The sequence below is a fragment of the Hordeum vulgare genome, chromosome 3H (assembly GCF_904849725.1).
Source record: "Hordeum vulgare subsp. vulgare chromosome 3H, MorexV3_pseudomolecules_assembly, whole genome shotgun sequence".
NCBI lineage: Eukaryota > Viridiplantae > Streptophyta > Magnoliopsida > Poales > Poaceae > Hordeum > Hordeum vulgare.
The window spans coordinates 26891685-26908925 of record NC_058520.1 but is presented as its reverse complement, the minus strand read 5'-3'; the positions used below and the strand labels follow the sequence as shown (position 1 = coordinate 26908925).

General features: G+C 43.7%; 1 pseudogene; it reads right to left on the bottom strand.

Annotated features, from left to right (window-relative positions):
• Positions 1–3371: 3371 nt before the first annotated feature.
• Positions 3372–5853, bottom strand: LOC123442439 (annotated as a pseudogene).
• Positions 5854–17241: the final 11388 nt, after the last annotated feature.

Sequence of the window (17241 nt, the reverse complement as noted above, 5' to 3'; positions counted from 1 at the left end):
CTAGGGCCCAAGTGCCATGATTTCAGATGTGAACCTATTATGTTTCCACGAATATAAGAGTGATTTGGATCCTATCTTGCAAGTTGTATGCACTTATTACGTGTATTGATCCGCATACCCAAGGTGACAATAATTGGAATTCTTTCTCGTGATTGCCATAGTTTGAGGAGTTCATATATTCACCATGCGTTAATGCTTTGTTCCGATTATCTATTAAAAGGACGTCTTAATATCCCTTAGTTTTCATTAGGACCTCGTTGCCACGGAAGGATAGGACAAAATATGTCATGCAAGTTCTTATCGTCAACACGTATAACTATCTACGGAATACATGCCTACATTACATTGGTGAACTAGAGCTAGTTCTATGTCACTCTAGTGTGTAACTGTTACATGATTGATGTCATTTAAATTATTATCCATCACCGATCCATGTGCCTACGTTTTACACATACTGAATCTTGCTAAGTTACTACTGTTGTTGTTACTGTTACAAGTGCTACCAAATTGCTATTGTCACAACTACTACAAAATTGTTTCTTTCATTGTTATTGTTGCTACTAATATTTGCCGTGCTACTAAATCTTTGCTGCAGAGAGATATCCGAGGTGTGGTTGAATTGTCAACTTAATTGTTAATGCCGATAAGTATCCTTTGCCTCCCCTTGTGTCGAGTCAATAAATTAGGGTGAAATACTACCCGTGAAGACGATCCTCCGTATTTGTGGGTTATCAAGACTTTTTTCTCGCTCTATTGCCGGGAAATATAGCTGTATTTATTGTGTTAACTTCAGGATATCTAATTGCTACTATGAAGAACCTGAAAGATACTCGAACATAGATCATTCCCTCTAAGACGAGGGGAGACCGTGAGTTAATCCAGAATTTGATTCCTTCCATGATTATGAAACTGAAAATGTAGTTGGAGATCTCACTAAATGAACCAAATAAGAAAATCTAACAGTTTTTCCAAAATATGAGTATTTCATGAATTGTAAATTTTTGAAAAATGTGAACTAGTTTTGAAAAGATGAGAAAAAGTGTGAACATCTCTTGAAACTGCATAACAAATTCTGTACTTCGAGGTTTTTTTTGTGTTATGAACAAATTTTAGAAGTTATTTTTTTTAAAGGTGATCAAATGTTTTAGAAATGCCATTTCTTTTGAAATGACGAACAAACATTTAATTCTGAACAAATTTCTTGAATCGTGATTTTTTCAAAAAGTGAATTTTTTTGAAAAACATGCACGAAATTTCTAAAAGAAATATGAATAATTTGACATTGCGAACAAAATTTGACAATTGTGGACAATTCCAGAAACCATGATTTTTTTTTGAATTTCAAACATATTTAAAAAATGTAAGCAAAATTCTGAACATTTTCCAAAAAAAATGATCCTATGAAAAGAACTCAAAAAAATAAAAATGAGAAAAAACAAACTAAATAAAAAATAGACAAGAAAAAAGGAAAAAAAATCAGGAAGAAAACTAAAGAAGGGTAAAAATAAAACAGGAAAACCAGTTTAATGAACCTTGGAGAAGGTTCGAAAACCACCTGCTCGTCCAAATGGCCTGACCCATGTGTATCTTCGCTTGAGCGAAGCCACGACTGTTTGGCGCACACAGACGGCAAATAGGAATGGTCGCCAACACAGACGAACATAAAAGTTTTGTTTGTGAAATTTTAAAGGGTTAATGGATTGTGTGCCCAGAGGCCCAGCCATACTCATCAAAGCAGATGAGCCTCATCAAAGTTTTGTATATTATACTGTTGTTCCATCGTGATATGAACACCCATGCATCAAAGAAATGCCGTCCAACGAGCCTCCTAGTCCCTGCACAGCTAGCTGCATCATCACCATGATCCTGCCAAGGAGCCGCCACGCCTGGCAGATGAAGACCCCACTGGCATTATGGAAGGGGACACCATGGCCGCTACCAATAATATGAGCAGCCCACGGCCTTATGAAGGGCATGTACTGTCCAGTTTAGATGTTTAGCTGCCATTTATGAGATCTATATAGGTGTGAAACTGCACATAGAAAATAGATAATGTGTGCAGTGTATCTTAGTACATGCTCACATCACATAAGCCCGTTGAATGAAACTACTTGTGAGTTCACTTATCAAATAAGAAACATACTTGTTCACATCTCTACTATTAAGGGACAAGGTGCCTCTCACCTTGGGATTCAGATCATAGTTTTAAATAGCCCGCTATAGCCTCGCTATAGCTTTTTCAGCAGGGTGCCGTTAAATGGTATCATGTACAAATATGCCGCTATAGCCCGCTATAGCTTCTCTATAGCTGATTTAGAGGCTCGTCGCTATTTGCCGTAGCCCGCTATTTAAAACATTGATTTAGATTCTTTCCTGGCTACAGGTTAGTCATGATCCAAAGCTGAGATTGGAAAACAAACAATGTCAGATCAAATACAATGCATAGCAAGTACAGTCTCTTTGGAGTACAATTCGATCTATTTACAACCATCCTCTTGCATCATAGGGTACCCTGCTCCTTCAAACATCCAGGGATATAATGGATGTTACACTGAAATTTAAGACTTGCAAAAGAATACATATCATGAAATTTAAGATATGAATTACATACACATATAGTTAGCATGCATTATTCCTACTGCTACATGTTAGTCCTGCGCGTAGTAAAAATTGGAGCACATTTGTCCATTAGTTTTTGACAAATTGAGATGTGGAAATAATAACACACCTTTTGTGTCACTTCGGTGCATAGCAATACACTTCTGTTAAAAAAATGCCAATCTCTTGCCATGAATCTCGACTTAAGCCCCACAGTATTTGTCTCAGTGTGATCATCAAAATTAAAAATAATTCTTACTCCCTCCGTTTCAGTTTATAAGTCCGGCATGTGTATCTAGGTCGTCAATTTAACCAACTTAATGAGACACATATATTACAAAAAATATATCATTAGAAACCTTAGATGTTCTATTTTTTAATGATATAATTTTTATATTAAATAACATATTTTATATAAATCAAATTAACGACCTAGATACACGTGCATGCCTTATAAACTATGACGGAGGAAGTACTTGTGATCCTGCAAAACATCTTACCCTTATAGAGGTCGGCTGGAAGCCACAATCCCCAATATAATCTTCAGAGAAATTTTGTCCAATTGGCTCCAAAGATTGATTACAAAGAAAATTAGAAACCATTCAACAGTGGGTAGCTGTATAAACATGGCATGTATTATGGATATTCCCTTGATCTGGAGAATGGCAATTAATGTGCATGTATATTACTGTCTTGTCGTGTTAGTACGGGATGGCCAAGATGTACTGACTGCTCAACAACCTCTATCTATCCGCAAAAGGAGAAGCATGTGTTTACCTCATGTGATTGAGTGCTTGGACATCTAGACTGTGCAGAGTCAAGAAGATGTTACTCCGCCGATCGGTAGTATGGTACGCGTGCCAGATCAGATCGGCGGGGTTGGGCAGCGCAGGGTCGGCGAGGGCGGCGTGGGCTACCCACTCGCGGAGGACCGACGGGGAGGGAGAGGGCGTGGTGGAGTGGAGGACCGGCGGGAAGGGAGAGGGCGCGGGGGCGGCGGCAGTGCCGAGCGGCGAGGGGGACGGGCACGAGCGGTGCGGGGGCGTGTGCGGCGGCGAGCGGCTGCGCGAGAGGAGCGGTTCGCCCTCCCTTCGGTGGCGGCGGCGCCTACGTCGACCGCGGGGTCACCGTGGCGGATCGGGACGAGGCGGATCTTGGCGAAGACCTCGTCGTTGTGCGCGTCGGCCATGAAGCGCATGGCGGAGATGCTGTAGGGAAGGAGCGCGGGGACGTGCGTGACAGAGAGGTCGACGGCGGCCGTGGCCTGCTCGGCGTGGCCTTGAGGGAAGTAGTAGACGACGGCAGCGCGCGGGCTGCTGGTGGTGCTGGCGCGACCGCGATGGGGGATTTTGTTGGGGAACGTCGCATGGGAAACAAAAATTTTCCTACGCGCACGAAGACCTATCATGGTGATGTCCATCTACGAGAGGGGATGAGAGATCTACGTACCCTTGTAGACCGTACAGCAGAAGCGTTATAGAACGCGGTTGATGTAGTGGAACGTCCTCACGTCCCTCGATCCGCCCCGCGAACAATCCCGCGATCAGTCCCACGATCTAGTACCGAACGGACGGCACCTCCGCGTTCAGCACACGTACAGCTCGACGATGATCTCGGCCTTCTTGATCCAGCAAGAGAGACGGAGAGGTAGAAGAGTTCTCCGGCAGCGTGACGGCGCTCCGGAGGTTGGTGATGACCTTGTCTCAGCAGGGCTCCGCCCGAGCTCCGCAGAAACGCGATCTAGAGGAAAAACCGTGGAGGTATGTGGTCGGGCAGCCGTGAGAAAGTCGTCTCAAATCAGCCCTAATTGCTCCATATATATAGGAGGAGGGAGGGGGGGCCTTGCCTTGGGGTCAAAGGACCCCCAAGGAGTCGGCCGAGCCAAAGGGGGGAGGACTCCCCCCCCAAACCGAGTTGGACTTGGTTTGGTGGGAGGAGTCCCCCTCCCTTCCCACCTCCTTCCTTTTCTTTCTCTTGATTTTTCTTCTCTTGGCGCATTGGGCACTTGTGGGCTGTCCCACCAGCCCACTAAGGGCTGGTGTGGCTCCCCTAATGCCTATGGGCTTCCCCGGGGTGGGCTGCCCCCCCCCCCCCCCCCCCCCGGTGAACTCCCGGAACCCATTCGTCATTCCCGGTACATTCCCGGTAACTCCGAAAACCTTCCGGTAATCAAATGAGGTCATCCTATATATCAATCTTCGTTTCCGGACCATTCCGGAAACCCTCGTGATGTCCGTGATCTCATCCGGGACTCCGAACAACATTCGGTAACCAACCATATAACTCAAGTACGCATAAAACAACGTCGAACCTTAAGTGTGCAGACCCTGCGGGTTTGAGAACTATGTAGACATGACCCGAGAGACTCCTCGGTCAATATCCAATAGCGGGACCTGGATGCCCATATTGGATCCTACATATTCTACGAAGATCTTATCGTTTGAACCTCAGTGCCAAGGATTCGTATAATCCCGTATGTCATTCCCTTTGTCCTTCGGTATGTTACTTGCCCGAGATTCGATCGTCAGTATCCGCATACCTATTTCAATCTCGTTTACCGGCAAGTCTCTTTACTCGTTCCGTAATACAAGATCCCGCAACTTACACTAAGTTACATTGCTTGCAAGGCTTGTGTGTGATGTTGTATTACCGAGTGGGCCCCAAGATACCTCTCCGTCATACGGAGTGACAAATCCCAGTCTTGATCCATACTAACTCAACTAACACCTTCGGAAATACCTGTAGAGCACCTTTATAGTCACCCAGTTACGTTGCGATGTTTGATACACACAAAGCATTCCTCCGGTGTCAGTGAGTTATATGATCTCATGGTCATAGGAATAAATACTTGACACGCAGAAAACAGTAGCAACAAAATGACACGATCAACATGCTACGTCTATTAGTTTGGGTCTAGTCCATCACGTGATTCTCCCAATGACGTGATCCAGTTAACAAGCAACAACACCTTGTTCATAATCAGAAGACACTGACTATCATTGATCAACTGGCTAGCCAACTAGAGGCATGCTAGGGACGGTGTTTGGTCTATGTATCCACACATGTAAATGAGTCTTCATTCAATACAATTATAGCATGGATAATAAACTATTATCTTGATACAGGAATTATAATAATAACTATACTTTTATTATTGCCTCTAGGGCATAATTCCAACAGATTTTTCTCGGGAGGGGTGGTGGGAGGAGCGATCGGATAGTTTGGGGAGAGTTGAGGACGTGGGTGCGTGGTCATGTAGAGGTTTTTTTTTCTGTGAACCGGTTTTGTTCTATATTAAATCGGTTGGTTTTTGGAGGGACGGGAAAAATCAATGGAACTTCTAGCGGTGGCAGTGCTAGCGAGGGGAGGTCGAACCATCACGACGGCAGATCTCCTTTAATAGTAGAGATCACTACTTAACCAATACACCTTACAACGATTATTCTCACATTCACAGGTTGTGACAAATGACGCACTGCATGCGTGTCACTTGTCGCAATCAGGGAGTTTCTTTTTTTCGTACATCCGTATTTTCAAAACGTTTTATCTCTTAAACCGTGCGCTCAAATCTCGAACCGTTTTCATCGTTGACTTTCTCGCGTCGATATCTTCAAAACTAGATCCCATGTTGATAGGTTTTAACAAACTTTTTTTTCATAAAAAAACCGGAAGAAAAAACCATACCTTACGCGATAGAAAAAAGACAGAAAGCACGTTTTTCCCTTTTCGAGAGGTACGGGTCGTGCCTCTCGCGAAGGCAAAACCGTGCCTCTCGCGAAAGCAAAACCATGCCTCTCGCGAAAAAAGAGAGCAGAAAACGCGTTTTTTCTCTTTTCGGGCCTCTCGCAAAAGGCAAAACCGTGCCTTTCGCGGAAGCAAAACCGTGCCTCTCACAAAAAAACAGAAAACGCGTTTTTCTCCTTTCGGGCGTGCCTCTCGCGAAGGTAAAACCGTGCCTCTCGTAAAAAACAGAAAACGAGTTTTTTCGCGTAAAAAAACGTGTTTTTTTGCAAAAAGAAATATATTTTTTGTCCAAAAATTACAAAGGACGGATGAAAAACCATATCACCAAAAAAATCAGAAAAAACCACTCAAAAAGACAAAAACGCGTATGAAAAAAAAATCCGAAGAAAATGCTCAGAATGCGACATTTGACGGTGGCTAGAAACGCGCCAAGTGACGACGCGCGGAAGCGATCACTAGAAAGCTCGCGAGCTGCTTTTAAGGACCCAACCAACTGTGCAATTTTTTCATATGCTAAAAGAGATCAGGAGTATATTTTAAGGCGACGCCGACTGGTAATAAAAAGAATCTGTCGGCTTCTTAATCATTAAATGGACATGTTGATGATCATCTGATCTGTCCACGTAAACAGCCACTGCTTTGCAATAAGAGTGGTGTTGCAGAAGGCTCTCTGCAACAACCAGGTTGTTGCAATCATCCGAGCTTTTGCTTTTTTTTATAATAGATGACTTATATTGCAAAAAAATGTAAAATAGATCTTGTTTCAAATTTTCTTTTTATTTTTTAGTCTTTGGAACAGAAATCTTGTTGTAATTTTTTTCGCAATAGAGATCTTGTTGCAAAAATTTAAAAGATCGATTACATATCTTTATGCAACAAGGGTCATATTATAAAAAAAAATGTAACAAAGATTTTTTTTGGCCAACTACTGTAGGATAATCACCCCACAATCTTTTCTTTTATTCCAAACTATAAGGGGTTTATGTAATGAAAGGGTTAGAATATACAAATGGAGTGGAGAATTTATAGAGGACACACGTCATGTGTAGGAAGAGACGGACGAAACATCATGATCCGTTGAGTGATTAGATTAGAAAACTTTCCCATATTTTAATGGTCTCACGTAGATTGTTGACGTCAATTACACCTATTCGTATATACACGTGCTGCGACAATAAACAAGCCAGTGTAACAATACATAAAAGGAGGATATGTTTAAGAGCTATGAGAAAATAAACTTCGCATATGGCTGCGAGTAAAATACTTCGTGGAAACTACCAAAGTGAAGCATGCAACCAAAGAGATGGATGTACAAATAGAATTATGGGCCAACGCAGATCCCCACGAAAAGGAAGAGATGATAAAATATGGTTGTAGTCCTTTTCTTTAAACATACTACTACATATGCAAGCGTTTATATACACATGTATACACTTATTTTTTTGAATGCATATACGTAAATTCTATCCTTATGAATACTTCTCAAAGAGCGAGTCGGCATACCATCTTGAGATTTATAAAGTCACCGTAGTCGCCTGTTCATCAACGGAAATATATTGTTTCACTAAATGCGCATCGTCCGGAATCCGGAAATAAATACAGAAATAATACAAGCACGAGAAGTTAAACACCGGTGGACTGAAAATACCACTGATCCTTTAACCATCCAACCACAGGTTGGTTCACGATTACAGTCATTCTCATATACGTGTAACCTGATCATTTTGGTACGCTCCACATCCAATTAATACGTGTAGTTTTCAAGAAAACTGTTCACATGTTTACATTTTTTATGCCTTTTCCAAAATAATACTCCCTTCGTTTATAAATATAAGTCTTTTTAGATATTTCATTAAGGGACTACATACGAAACAAAATAAGTGAATTTATACTCTAATGTATCTTTATATACATTAGTTTTTTATTAAAAACTTTAAAAAAACTTATATTTAGAAACTGAGGGAGTATGTGATTTTTAAAAATTGTTCATGCATTTAATTTTTGTGTGTAGTTTTAGGAAAAATGTTCACGTATTAAAGTTCATAAAATTTTAAAAATGACCGGAACTTCTATAAAAATAATAATTCCAAAAGTGTCCACATACTTACAAATATATTCATCATTTTAAAAAGATTTTTGATCTTTAAAAATGTTCAAGTGATTTTAAAGGTGTTTATGTGTTTTAAAAGAAGGGTGTATTTTGGAAAACAATGTATACAATTTAAAAGTGAATGTATGTATGAGGGATGATGTGTCGACTAGGACCACGTTCGGCAATCCACAAGCTCCTTAAAATTCAAAGATTTGCGCAACACCTGTTTGGTCGCTCCAACATTTTGTACTGCACCGTCCGCTCCGGAAGCGAATCCGTGGAGAGGAGGAAACCGAACGGACCCTAGGTGTAGGCTAAGCTCGGGACGGGAGGCCGTCACGTCCAGCTCCACAAGATTATTTTTGAAACTATTAGATATTGATTTATGATGAAGTAGTTTATTGTTGAGTCAATTACACCACAGGTGCTTGAATTTGGCGAGAAAAGTTAGTTTGATGCTAAAACTTGAGGGATATCTTGAACGAGTGATAAAACTTGGTTTGGATCTGCATCTACAGTGCTAATCATGTTTGTACACGTACAGAGTGCTGACGTGACATGACAGCATGGTGTGGTGCCCACCCGTCAGTGACCGGGAAACGGGGCGAGGACATGTGGCCTTTTCTTTTCTAGAAAACACCTTTAATTTACTTTCATCACAAAGAAGCCCCTTTAATATTTTTTCTTGAAAGGCCCTAAAAACTTAACTACGTCTCTATGACCCTTGGGGCCCATCGATCAGGAAACAATATGAAGAGGAAATTAATAACAAAAATTATGTCTGCATGGGTCGAATAAACACCCTCACCGTAACAAAATGGACAAGCTAGCTACCGCACCAACTACTACTGGTGGTATACATGGGATAACAATACCTAATGACCTACAAGCAAACACGCGCATAAGGCATAAATGGGCTGCACCGCAGCAGTCAACGCAGCCCTTTTTCACATATTAGTTATTTAGTTAAAAAAAATATATAACTCATATTTATCATTTTAATTACACGAACATCAAAAAATACGTTGATAATTTTGAGAATTACATGAACATCACTTTAAATAATAGTATTTCTCTCAAAGTGAATACATGTAGGCTAAAAATACAAAAATAGATGAGTATTTTTTTGAATCATTAAAATATTTTCAAATGACACATTTATTATATTTAATAAATTTTATTGTGAACATATTATTTTATTTATTAGTTTTAAAATAATAATTTGTGTTTACAGAATCACATAGGCATTATTTTCAATAAGAACAATGTTTAGAAATATATGAACATTATTTTAAATAAGTATATTTTCAGAATTATATGTATATTATTTTAAATAATTATTTTTTGAAATAACATGAAAATTGTTGAAATTATATATTTTCTTTGTATTTACATTAGTTATGATTTAAATAATGCCACATAATTCTAAGAAAAGAAAAAAAACTAACATGTGAAAATGGGTTGCCGTGACAGCAGCCCAGTTAAGCTTTTTGTTCGTGCTTTCCCATAGTTCATTACGAATCTATACCTTAATAATAAAGAGGCTATCGTTTTCGTCGGAAAACCCACCGCGGCATTTTTATAAAAAAAACCTATAATTTTTGTTATTCAACCTGCGCTCCATCATTTATCTGCAACGCAAAAGAAAAAAAATGATTCGCTGCAAAAATTGTACCCGTACGCATCGCCTCCTCCCGTCGACCCTGGGCCATCCAGGCTTGTGCCCAGGCCGCCGCCACACCACTCGCCGCCGCGGACGACCTCAACCGCCACCGCTGCCGATCTCAACCCACCCGCCTGTGGGTCTATACCTCTCCCCGCTCACTGCCCCCGTTGCGGCGCTCGAGCGCATCGCGTCAACCCTGGTCCACCCCTGGCCCACCCTGGCCTGTGCCCAGGCCGTTGCCACACCACTCACCGCCGCGGCCGACCTCAACCACCACTGTTGTCGATCTCAACCCACCCGCCGCCGCGGCCGTACCTCTGCCCGCTTGCTGCCCCCGTTTCGGCGCTCGAGCACAGCTTCTGGATCAAATCAATGCGACAGCTACAGTGACTGGGGATGATGCGTCTGCTCGATGCAGAACGGCGGCGGCATGCGGATAAGGCGCGATGGAGCGAAGTACTTGCAGGTGGAGGCGGGCCTCCATGGCTCACACGGGAAACTCTGAGGTTATGGTGCGACAACAGCGACTCCTTATGGCCAGATAGAGGTGCCTAACCCTTGCTCCCCTCATCGTATCCCCTCCTCCGGCAGGAACTCATCATCTGGTGTGATCCCCTCCCTATGCCTTCCAACCGTGTGCCAAGCACCGGCAAGAAATTTTGTTTTGTGAGGATTTGTTTGCTGATGAATGAATGTATTGAATGTAAGATTGTATTGTTGTAGAGACAGAGAATGGAACACCACCTTCAGTTTGTCATCTGATCCCACATTCTCTACCCCATGAGTGAAATAAGATAACAGTACATTGATCAATTCACGTAGCCTCTTTGTTTTGCTTTGCTTGTCCCGCTCAATTTCTCATCATGGTGAAATTAACAATGAACGGGTTGATTTTTCAACAAAATAGGATATGACTGACTACATTAGTTACTTAGCTTATTAATTTAATAAATCAAAATAATTATAAAAATATTAAAAGTGTTTGATATTTTTTTCTTCCGTTGCAAAGCACGGGCCCTTTTGCTAGTAGCTATCTAACTACACTAGCATTTATTCATGGTCGGGTTGTTAACCAGGTCAGCCAAAGAGCTATTCGTTGTCAGCTCAAACCTTGGTGATGCAATATTTTTCGTATTAATAGTGTTGTTTCATTTTTTGAAGGAATTTTTTTGAAGGGCTTTTCATGAATAATTTAAAATTTTAGGGAGTTTTCGTAAAAAAACCCAAGCCATACACCCTCATCCCCGCCTCCCGGTCACTGACGAATTGGCCTCGTGCAAGGGCGGAGCTAGCCCACCGGGTTGCCCCGGGCCGCCTTTGTACACTATAGCAGGCGTGTACAATAACTGCTACAGTTTATACTTTGTTTGGGCCTCACGCCCCGGGCCTGGGCCCTGGGGCCTAGATCGGCCCCTCGCCTCGTGCCATGCTGGTGCTCCATATCAGCATCTTGTATGTATACAAGCGTGAATAGAATTGTAAATGCACGTTTAAGCCAAGTTCTGTCGTCGATTGAATGTATGCTGCAAGTTTTAGCATCAAACTATTTTCCATGCCAAGTTCAGACACTTAAGATGTAATTGACTCTTTGTTGTCACTTGTGTTCCATGACTACGCTGAATGCATTGCGATCTGTTGAATCCGGTGACAGTGATCAATCATTGAAGAAGAGAAGGAGGAATAAACGAACATAGATGATGCGCTATGTTGAAACCGATAACATGCACCTATGGTTGGTTCTTGAGTCGTGCTTCTTGTGTTGGAACATGCGGAAAAAATTCTCACGTTACAACTTACAACCGACATGTTTGCTGAGAAACAATTTATTTATTTTCATCGCAGGGAAAACATATTTATTTTCAATATAGGAGTATACTATATGGAAAAAGCTTACCTTCAGCCGGTTGATCGCGCTCCCTCGTCCGCTGGTTCGGCAACCGTCGGATCGGTCATTGATCGGACGAGACTAACCCCGCTTCTGCGTCAGCCGCGACCGTTTTTCTGAAACAGAGCAATTTTTTCAGGATCGTCTCCCGCAGCTGAGATCCCGCTTCGTGTTGATCTCTCTTGCTGCTCGATCTCTTGCGGTGGCCGACGTCGAGTCCAGCAGGTATACATGCTCATCCCTTGCCTCCGTCCGCGCCCATCCCCCTCCCCCCCCCCCCTCCACTGAGCGCCGCCACCTGTAGATCGCCGGTGTGAGTACATCCATGCTGGATCTCTGCCGCCAAACGCTTCTCGACAAAGAGAAATTTCTGCAACATGGTCATAGTTTTCGAAATACGACCGTTGTTTCAGGAATTGTTTCTGTAATGTGGCCGTTGTTTCAGAAATTGCTTTTGCAACACGACCGTTGTTTCAGGGATTAATGAGTGAGGAGGGACGAGCGGAAACAACGCGACCGTTATTTCAGGAATTAATGAGTGAGGAGGGGATGAACGAGACATGACAAGCGATCGACGGCTGCCCGCGTGTAGATCCAACGGTCAACGAGGTGACGGATGTATAATGGTTGATAAGATGGTTCTACTTTAAGTCTTACATGTAATTTAGAGATAACAAAAAAATATTTTATAATGAATCGCTCTTAACCTTATCTTCAATAACTAGTTATTCAAAAAAAAAAAACACGGTGAGACACATCAAGGATTTTCCATCGTGCGAGCTTGGACTGGACTCTCCTACGTATAATCGAGTCAATCAAGGATTTTCCATCTCAAGGAAGTAAGCAACTAGCGGATCCGTCAGATCCATCTAGGGCAAGTCATACGGGCGATGGAGGCACGGCCGCCGCCGAGTCACGGCCGCCGCCGTCGCCCATGGCAGGACCTCCCGTCGGAGCTACTGGGCCTCGTGCTCCAGTGCGTGCCGTCACACGCCGACCGCGTGCGCGTCCGCGCCGTCTGCCGCCAGTGGCGCGCCGTCGCGCGCATGCAGGCTCCTCTGCCAGCGCTGTTCCCTTGGCTGGCTCTTCGAGACGGCTCCTTCCTCAGCCTCCCCGATGGCGAGGTCCACCGCCGCGTCCTCGTCCCGGACGACGACGTCGCCCACCTCGTATCCACCGGCAGCACGCTCTTCCTTGTCCACAGCGACGACGGATGCTCGCTGATGGACCCTCTCTCCCGGGAGATGATGGCCCCTCGGCGCATCGACCTTAACTGCCTCTGCCCTCGGCCGGGCGTGGGTAACATCCGCAAGGTGGTGGTGATGTCTGACCACGCCGTCGCCGTCGCCGTCCGGACAGGGGACCTAATGCACTTTCAGAACGTCACGATCTCGATTCGCCGGCCCCAATCGACGACCGTGGAATGGCGATGGATCCGCCGTCTAGGGCCCAAACCCTATCATGTCGTCGACATGGCGCTCTTCCAAGATAAGCTCTATGTCCTCGCCGCAGCATATGTGGGCGAGAGATCCTCATGTCTTTATGTCATGGACATTGTCGGCGGCAACAAGCATGTCAACGTGCAATGCGTAATCAGCATGCCCAAGGATAGCATCATTGACCAAGTTTTGGTTGGCACCAGTCGCTGCTACCTGGTTGCATCCGGCGATCGGCTGTTGATGGTGAAACAAAAGGAGATGCTTTTCCGGCTCCGGTCCAACTCCAACTCGCTTGTCTCTCCGGCTCGCTTCGAGGTCCTTGAGGCAGTGGACCTGAGCAGCGGCCATGGACGGTGGAGAGAGGTGAATACACTGTTGGGACGTGCTCTCTTCCTCAGCGAAGGCTGCTCCGAGTCTCTTCCCGTTAGCGCCGGCCAAGACTTTGGGGTTCGAGAGGACTGTATCTACTTTCTGAGCAAACTTAACAAATGCCACCTCTACTGTGGCATGTACGACATGACAAAAGGGACAGTGTCGCCCTTGCCCTTTGAGACGGTACTGGAATCACATGATGGTCCATTCAGTGCTACTTGGTTCTTTCCAGCTGATACTTGACTTAAGATAAGATGCAGAGTACAAGTTCATGTTGGTGGATAATGTGATGTGCAATGCATGCAAGGTGTTCAGAGATGTGCTTGTAAAAATAAATCGATTTTGGCGCAAACATAGTGCTTGTTTCTATAGCAGAGGTGCCTACATAAGCATATGTGATATATGAATAAGCACCGATGCTTAAGGAATGGTTAGTTCATTTCACAAGCATCTCCCGAGCGCCGCCCCCCAGCCCGCGCGCCCCTGCCCCGCCCCCGCCATCGCCGTCGCCATCGTCGCCCCTGAGCCCGCGCGCTCTCCCTCCTCCCCGAGCCCTCGCCGACCCACAGTGAGCCGCCGCCGGCCCGGCCCGCTGTCCATTTTTTTGTTTATTAGTTATGTTTATGTATTTTTTAATATATATTGTAGATGTATATGTATGTATGTATGGATGGATGAAAATATTGATATGGTGAATTTGTTTTGTTCATAGACTTTTTTGTTAATTAATATTTTTGTTCATATATAATGTGTATGTATATGTATGTGTATGTATGTATGGATGGATGTATGTATATAGAAAATATTGATATGATGAATTTTTTGTTCATAGAAATTCGTAGAAAACTAACCGTAACTCTGATGAAAATAATTTATATATGAAAATCGATCAGAAAAATATGACCAACCATAGAAGTCCCCGACAATCGCCGGTGAGGAGTCCCCGATGTCGTAGGAGGAGTCCCCGACGATGGCCGGTGAGGAGTCCCTGTCGGTCGCCGGATGGATGATTATTCTTTAATAAGGGATTTATCAAGAATGCCCCCATTATGGATGTGCACAAGTTGATCCAAAAACATTCTAATCTCATCTATGTACCCTAGCTAACTTCTATATGTCACGTTGTCTTGTGTCAAAGTATTGAAGAAATCCATAGCTTCATCCTTAGCCGGAAGTAACAGGCGCATGATGGTACGATGCTCTCCAAAGTTGTTCTGCGACGGAGTTCCTGATAGGATAATTCGCTTTTTGGTAGGAAGTTCAACAAAGGCCTTCCAAATAGCGATATTCGGAAGGCTCTTGCTGAACTTCGTACCAAAAAACTAATTATCCTATCCGGGACTCCGTTCCAAAACAACTTTGGAGAGCTTCCTATCATCATGCGCCTGCTACTTCCGGCTAATGATGAAGTCATGGTTTTCTTGAATCCTTTGACAGTAGACAACGTGACATATAGAAGGGTAGATGAGATCAGGAAAAATATGGACCATTTTCTGCACACCCAGAATGGCGCCATTTTGTTAAATTCCTTAAAGGTTGTGAGAATCCGTTATGATTCCGAATCCTGTTCCTAGCCAGGGACTAAAGGTTACTTGTATATAAGAAATTACAATCCAAGCATTTAAAAAATGTTAAATTTGCATAGAATTTGTTCTCACGTCAACGATGCATGCATGAGAGAGAGGCGGTATGCTTGCCCGACCAACTATATATCGAGGCCACCCAAACCCTAAAAGAAAGAGTGTTGTTGTCTATCTACCCCCTCCCCGATAACTTCGACATGAGGGGGGGCGTCTGACATGCATGAGAGGGAGGCGGTCCGCTCGCCCGACCAACTATCGAGGCCACGCTAATATCCATCTCTCATGTTTGTATATTGCCATGTTGTTATATTTGCAGAAACCATGGATAGAGACTCGGAACAATAAGAGGTGTTGGGGGATATAATCCGCGACGGACGTGATCCCATGTCGTTTCTCAACGACACCGATGGTCAAGAAGGAGAGGATGACGGCTCCGGTGATCCAACAATGGAGGAGGAAGGAGGTCATGACGGCTCCGGTGACCGAATAATGGCAGAGGAAGTAGATCATGATGACGACTCTGGTAACCAAACGACGGAGGGAGCCTTAACGGTTGCAAAGTCCGGTGAGGTATATATATATATATATATATATATATATATATATATATATATATATATATATATATATTAAGCCTATGCTGACTTGATGCATTATATGTTTTGGTAACACGCTTCTTTCTTCTTTTAGCCCTCCGGATCGAGCCAAACTTCCGTAAAGAGACGAGGCCCGAAGAAAAGGTTGCGCCAGGATGAAAGGTTCACGATCGCACAAGTCGCGGGAAATGGCCAACCGGTTGCTCCCAAGCGGGCCAAGGCCACATTTGTACATGAGTGCGGAGTTGTTGTTAGGGACAACGTCCCTATCACAATCCATGAACGGAATAAGAAGAAGGACCCTGAAGTTTCTTATGTCCATGATAGACTCAAAGATGATCTTTGGACCTCGTTGATGACAAATTTCAGCCTACCACCATAGGAGGATCCGAATAACGCAGTTATAGAGCGAAAGGTCGAGGCGTTTTCTCTAAAGAAGACGACAGAATTATCCAAGAACTGGAGGAAACATTTGAACACAAAGTTTGTCAAGAAAGACGAGACTCCAGAGTTCACCGATCAATATGAGAAGATCAGAGATCACTGGCTAGCATTTGTGGCCTACAAGAAATCGAACAAGGGTAAGCAAAGGTCAGAGACAAACAAGGGAAATGTTGCATTGAAGAAGTATCATAATACCACGGAGTCAGGTGGCTACAGCAAAGCCCGACCGTTGTGGGACAAAGATGAGCAAGACCTGCTTGATAAAGGGGTCCAACCAGCTGCGACATTGCACTGGACAGATCAGTCAAGGACTTGGTTCTTCGGGGCTGGAGGAACTTTTGACCTAGAATCAGGGAAGTGTGTTTGGACGAACGAACAACTTGCAATACCCATTACCAAGCTTCAGGAGGCAATCAAGGCAGCGCAAGAAGGGACGTTCATTCCCGACAGAGAGAAGGACGAGCTGACAGAGGCTCTCGGGAATCCTGAACACCCTGGACGAACACGAGGCACATCAGGCTCCGTTCCGTGGGTGCATGGGTTTCCCGACATCGATGGTTATAGAAGCCGACAGAGAAAGAGAAAAGAGGAAGCAACCGAAATGCAGAAGCTCAGTGCAAGATTAGGGAAACTAGAGGAACTTGAGAGCGAGCGAGCTACCGACCAACCACCTCAGCGGCACGAAGATCCTTCCTTGGACGCTACTGTTGGAATTATGCCCTAGAGGCAATAATAAATGTATAGTTATTATTATAATTCCTGTATCAAGATAATAGTTTATTATCCATGCTATAATTGTATTGAATGAAGACTCATTTACAT